The sequence below is a fragment of the Xiphophorus hellerii genome, chromosome 23, assembly GCF_003331165.1.
Source record: "Xiphophorus hellerii strain 12219 chromosome 23, Xiphophorus_hellerii-4.1, whole genome shotgun sequence".
NCBI classification, from domain to species: Eukaryota; Metazoa; Chordata; class Actinopteri; order Cyprinodontiformes; family Poeciliidae; genus Xiphophorus; species Xiphophorus hellerii.
In genome coordinates, this window is record NC_045694.1 from 1,201,321 (window position 1) to 1,207,560 (window position 6,240).

The 6,240-nt window shown below is 40.7% G+C and overlaps 1 long non-coding RNA gene across 1 annotated transcript; it reads right to left on the bottom strand.

Moving 5' to 3' along the window:
• Positions 1 to 222: 222 nt before the first annotated feature.
• On the bottom strand, positions 223 to 5,789 carry LOC116714163 (uncharacterized). The gene is made up of 3 exons (XR_004338016.1): positions 5,444 to 5,789; positions 2,812 to 5,213; positions 223 to 2,241 (listed from the first exon to the last, which is right to left on the bottom strand). It is a non-coding gene; the product is annotated as an uncharacterized LOC116714163 (long non-coding RNA).
• Positions 5,790 to 6,240: the final 451 nt, after the last annotated feature.

Sequence of the window (6,240 nt, forward strand, 5' to 3'; positions counted from 1 at the left end):
CAGAAAATAGATGGATAAATGAAGCAACTTCCTGATTCAGCAACAGGAAAAAAGGGCTGATGTTAATCTATGATGAAATTAAGCACTGCAACATGGTCTGGATTTCCTCTCAAGGTATTCCTAGAAAAGGTCCGGGGGAACTCTGGATTTTTTCAGCGCGATGCTGGACACATTAGCAGATGGTGAAATGTTTCGTGGAAATGAGCTCCATGTCTAATGTGGCTTTTCTTTGGCAAGACTGCAACCTGTCTGTCAAACAGAAATCAATTACTTGAAAGTAGGCAAGGCTCTTTCTATAACAACTGAATTAACCGAGTTGAAACCTGCCTTCCTGGACGGAGGCAGTGGTGTTATTTCGATCCTCAGACAAACCCGGAGTGATCACATCAGTTTAAAAAACCCACGTTTTTAGCAGAAACGCTTGTCGTTGCTGTTCTTCCATTACCGTCGTCTGTGTCTCCTCAGGTTGGACTCGCGGAAGTGGCAGCTGTAGCTAAGTGCACATTTCCAACCAAATGAAACCAGCTGAAGTGTGAAACCTCTGATTCTTTCCAGCTGAGTCGGGGCGACAGGTGGCAGCACCCGGACAGCTCTGGCTGAAACCTGCAGCCGTGGAGAAGAATCGAGAATAACTCAAAACCTCTCGTGTTCTGCCCTTTTCTCGCTCTCTGTGTCGGCTACGCTACACACAGACCCGTTGCCGTAGCAACCGACTGACAGCAGCCCCAATAATGTGTCTGGACTGAACACCAAAATTACGCAAACATTTCCCACACAAAGATCAGAACATTCAGTTCGTTACAGTTTTATGTTTTCAGGCTTGACGTTTATTTTACGATTATTAATAAGTGATCACTGCGGTAGATTAGCTACCATTGCTATTAGCTAGTGCTGCTATTAGCTACTGCCGCTATTAGCTAGTGTTGCTATTAGCTACCATTGCTATATAACGTCTGATATACCATAAATTAACGTATATCAGACGTTCATTTATGGTTTACTGGGTTATACTGACATCTTGTCTACTGCTGCTATTAGCTAGTGTTGCTATTAGCTACCATTGCTATTAGCTACCGCTTCTATTAGCTACTGCTGCTATTGCTGCTGATGATCTGTCAGGGTTGGTGTGTACGTCGCCATTTTGTTGGTTCTGAAAGAGCGAATTCTGCAGCACACCTACATGTTAAGGTTGTCAAAGTCAAGCTAGCATAACTGACCTATTTTCCCTCTCTATTTTTAATTAAAACATTTTCCTGACCTTGTTATCTAGTTGTCTTAGTGTTGATAATTAGTAGCAAAGCACTGAGTTCCTTTTTATTTTATATATCAGACGTTCATTTATGGTTTACTGGGTTATACTGACATCTTGTCAGCTAAAACCAATGCTGGTCGTTGTCGACTAGCAGTTTTTTTGCACTTGTGATGTTGCAACGTGTCTGCTGCAGGTTTGGTTGTGCATTGTGTGGCATTGAGCCGCAGTTGAACAGATTTCACTGACCCACATTCAGGTGGCTTCGGTCACAGTCCGACTCAGACAGGAAACACAAGAAACATCGAAACCTGGCGGGAGAAACTGGGTCATGGCTCTGTCAGGGATTCTGGGGGAACAAGTAAACACCGCTGATTGTGGGAAAATAAACAGACTTTATGGTGAAACTGGGTGGAATATTTGGAAAAAGAGGATTTTTAAATGTTTTATATTCATTTTATTCTGTTCTCCAGCAGTGGAGCCGTTGCATGGGTCTAAGAAAACCCACTGAGCCAAAGATAACATTTTGTTCTTTAACAGACCCTGCAGCTGAATCACAGCCAGGACTTTTGACTTGTTAAACCTGCGTGGATTTAAGAGGAAGTCTCCAACACCTGCATATCAACAAAACCCTTACTTCTGCAAAAATTAAAATGAGACTAACAGTTTGAACTAATCAGGAGTCACCTGCAGAAGCTGCACGTTTCAGGCAGCAGCCAGCCTCCTGCAGCACGTGTCTGCTGTTTACTAAGCTCCAGACGTTTTTCTTGGCAGGCCGGAGCCGCCTGTTAAACCAGACACGGAGCCGCTGCAGTCAAGCTCTCCATAGAAACCACTGGACACGTGGAGTCAGGGGCGATGTGAGCTCCTAACCCCAGCTTGTCGGGGTGAGGGCAGCCACCGTGTTCCCCGCCTGGTTTTGGACAGTAACTCCCTGTCGGTGTCGGTCTGCATGACGCTCCGTCAGCTGGAGAACAGCAGCGAGTCGACGTCTGCAGGAGAAACCGCAGGGAAGTGAGAGGGTTCGTGAAAAGAGCTGAGAGGGTGAAACAGGAGAACGTGTGAAAAGTCACCTCTTTTATTTTGTTAATGTGTAAAAACCACGACTATCACACAGAAAGACACAATTATTTGATGTTTTCTGCTTCTGGCTGGTAAAATATGACTCAGTAAATCTAGTGAACTCTGCCTTTCATCAGATGGAGGCGGAAATCACAGCTGCCTTTTCAGTTAATCACTAAGTGGAGGAGTGGCAGGTGCAAACTGTTTTCTTCTCTTTAAAGTTTCTGAAACATGTTAAGATCATAATACATTTCATACAGAAATGTGAAAAAGTTATAACCTGAAACTATGCATTAGTTACATTTCTCAAAAAACAGACTCATTGTAACGTTTAAGTAAAATCAGCCAGAACCCAAAACGCAGCCAAGACAAGTGATACTACGACACGTTTTATTAGAAGTAGTGAGATGGTGTGGAAGGGGATCCACAGGGTTCGGTCACAAACACGGAGGAGAGAGTCGTGACTGGATGAAAACCAGGGAAAACACAAAGAGATTTACCAAGAACCGGGATCCACAACGGCCGAGAATCCAGCCTGGGTTTGGAGGGTTTGGAGTCTCAGAATATCCACCAGCCAGAGAGGCAAAACGGTCCAGGGTCGGGCACAGGAGAGTCCCAGGCAAGGAAAATCCAACATCCAGTAGACAGGAGGCAGGCAGGGTTCAGCAACAGGAGGTCAGAAACTCCTCTGATGGCAGCAGGGACTAGACAAAAGCAGTGGTCAAACACAGGCAGGATCAGAAAACCAGAAACTCCTTGGACATGAATCGGGGCTTGAAGGCTGTGACAGGAGCACCAGACGATTTGTCACTGAGCTGGTGACGATCAGCTGTTTAAATGGGGAGCAGCACAGAGCAGGTGAGGATGAAGAGCAGCTCTGTGAAGGTGGAGCTGAAATCATGGCATTCAGGAGACAATATGGCGCCGTACCCGTTCTGCTGCCCGGCGGTGGACCAAAACGTCTGCTCCTGTTCTGACCAGCATTCTCACGCTGATGCAGCTCTGCCAGGTCTCACTTTTCTACACATAATATGGTTGCATGTGACTGAATCCTGCAGAATAATTTAACCTAAAGCTGGTCAAAGTCGGCTGATTGAAGGTGAAAACATGAACAGATTTAAAGTCTGTTTCAGCTGCCACCTTTTTGTTTTATGAAAGTTATTCATAGATAAGGCCAGTTAGTTTCAAATGAAGCCTCATGATTGGTCAAACTGAACGTGTTCAAAATGAAATGGTGCAACATGCATCTCTGAAAAACAAATGATCAGGAACAGCTGCAGTTACCTACAGAAACTTTTATAAAAACTTTTATATTCTAGTCAAAGTGAAACAGGTTGGACTGTTTAACTCAAAGACTTTCAATAAAATACGTAAAAAGTTCTAGGTATAAAAAATACATTTTAATCTTTGCTGACAACATGAATAGAGATTTTACAAAGTACTGATACGTTCCAGTTTTTATTCTTACCAACTCTCATTTAGCCATATGTGAAAATGTAATTGGTAAAAATACAGATTTATCTTAAAAGTAGGAAGTAAAAGTAGAAAGTCCTCAGAAAGATAAATATTTAACTAAAATCTAACGTAGTACTTTTATCTTTTACTTTACGGCTCTGCCCAAATCCAACTGTTTTCCTACTTTCCATTTTTTCTCCCTGCAAAAATATCTGATTTATTTCTGTGGAAATGAATCAGATTCGGATCTGATGTTCCCGACTGTCGCATGTTTACAGGAAGTTTCTGCAAAATAAACTGGAAATCTGGATATAAATTCACCAAACCGCATCCAGTCTGATTAATAAATGTCTTTTTCTGTCCGATGGTCATTTTTTCATTTATTGTTCTCGGTATGAAACTATAAAAAACAATAAAACACTTTCTGACTTCTTCATAATTTGATTTTTGGTTGTGATTTGAAAAGGAAAGTTGGATTGCAGACCTCTAATGCTGGGTTGGAGTTTCAAAGTGACTTCCAGGAAATTTGCTGCTTTTTAAACCAACAAAACAAAAAATATTAACTTTTAAATGAGTAGAAGGTCAAATCATCTGTTGGTTTGTTACATTTATTATGCTGTTAATCAGGACATATGTAGCACCGGTATCACACGGCTAACTGCGCTACTGGACCAGTTCTAGGCTCTAAGGAGTGGGGAAGCAAGAATAACAACACCAGAGACCGCTGCTTTAAATGCAAAAAGCCGGCAATTTACTGAATGCAAAACACACATGAAACACAATACACAAAACCCCCCTAAAAAAAGAAGAAAAAGAAGAATGTATCACTTCTTTTTACTCACTAGTTCACCTAGCTTATTTCAGTAAAACTAATCTAATTTAGTTAGACCAGTCTCTTTTTCCTAGGTTATTTTAGTCAAACTAATTTAAGTTAGTTAGACCAGTCTCCTTTTCTTAGGTTGCACCTATTTTAGGATTCCTATTTTTTCTCTGAGTTAACTCGCTTTTCTTTCCTTTCACAGGTAAGGAAATACCTTCAAACAAATCAAAGTGGACCACAATTATTCAATTCACATTCAGAGACATAACATATGAAAAGCCAAGTATGCCACTTTAAACTCAAGTTCAAGTCCAAATGTGAATTCAGGTTCTCAGTTCAATGAAAAGCTTCGGTTTTGATTCAGTCCAAAAAAATAATGATAATTTCACCAGTTCTTAAATCAGTTCTTAATCCTGTTCAGTTCGGTTTGAACCAGTTCCTGAAGTTCCTACCGCTCCGGCAGCGAATTATCATACGCAGGAGAGTCCTTCCCTGATATGATGGAAAAGATGAATTGAAGGTCTAGGTCTGGCTCGCCATCTTGAATCCCGTCTGTGAATGTGGACGTCGCACACGGCAGACCAATCTTCGCTCCGACCGAGCTTCCAACCGAACAAAAAACCTGACCTGTGTAACAGGCCACAAACACGACAAAACTCTTTTTAAATCCTTAAATTATACAAATAAATTCTTCTTCATAAACTCAACATATTAACTGGATAACCGTTTATACATTAACCTGATCACAGTTTATAACGGAGCATTTCTTTCAAACAGCTACGTCTTAAGCGTTAGCTTTCTGCCAAAAGGAAAAGTACAACACGGTGAATACGTAAGAAAATAAACACAAAACTCACCAAAACCGATGTAACTCAGTTCTCATAAAATCCCAGTCAGTTTCCGACCAGGTAAATTATGTCTTCTTAACTATAATATTAACTTTTTTTTTTTCCGTTAATCAATCAACTGCTCTTTTCCTCCGATTCCTCCTCTGCTCTCTCCCTCTGGTTTGTGCACCGCAGCGTCACCCAGGCGTCGCGTCTGTGACGCTGGTTCCTTAAAGGGGCAGCGACGTTATTCTCTGTTCAGACTTTTAATCCGCTATTTATTCTTATTTATGTCAGATTTTAACATGGGCAAGTATTTATTCCTATTTATTCAGATTTTAACTGAGCAGCTATTTATTCCTATTTGTCAGATTTTAACGTGGGTTACACATACAATCTGATCACTTATTAATATGTTTTTAATTATTTTGTGTTTATAGGAGCAATAATCAGAATTTCACAAGTTTTATCTGCAGTTCTGCTGCATAGGAACGGCGCCCCCTGGTGGAGACACAGAACTAACGAGGGGAAACTGGACACGTTTACATTTAATGAGGATTTATTACGATTTAAAACGTTATTGGATCAATTATTCCTCAAATGATTCAACTCAAACTCGGTTCTGCTATGCACAACAAATTAAAATATTATCTAAAGAAATTCATGTTTTCACTAAATTAATTAAAAAATGCAAGTTCTGAAATTATTTATCCAGATCCAACCGTTTTCTCCATTTGGACAGAAATCTGTTTGTATGTAAATTATTGGCTCTAATTTAGCAACAGAATAAGGAAACAAAGATTCAAATTTGTTTTGATCCAAACAGC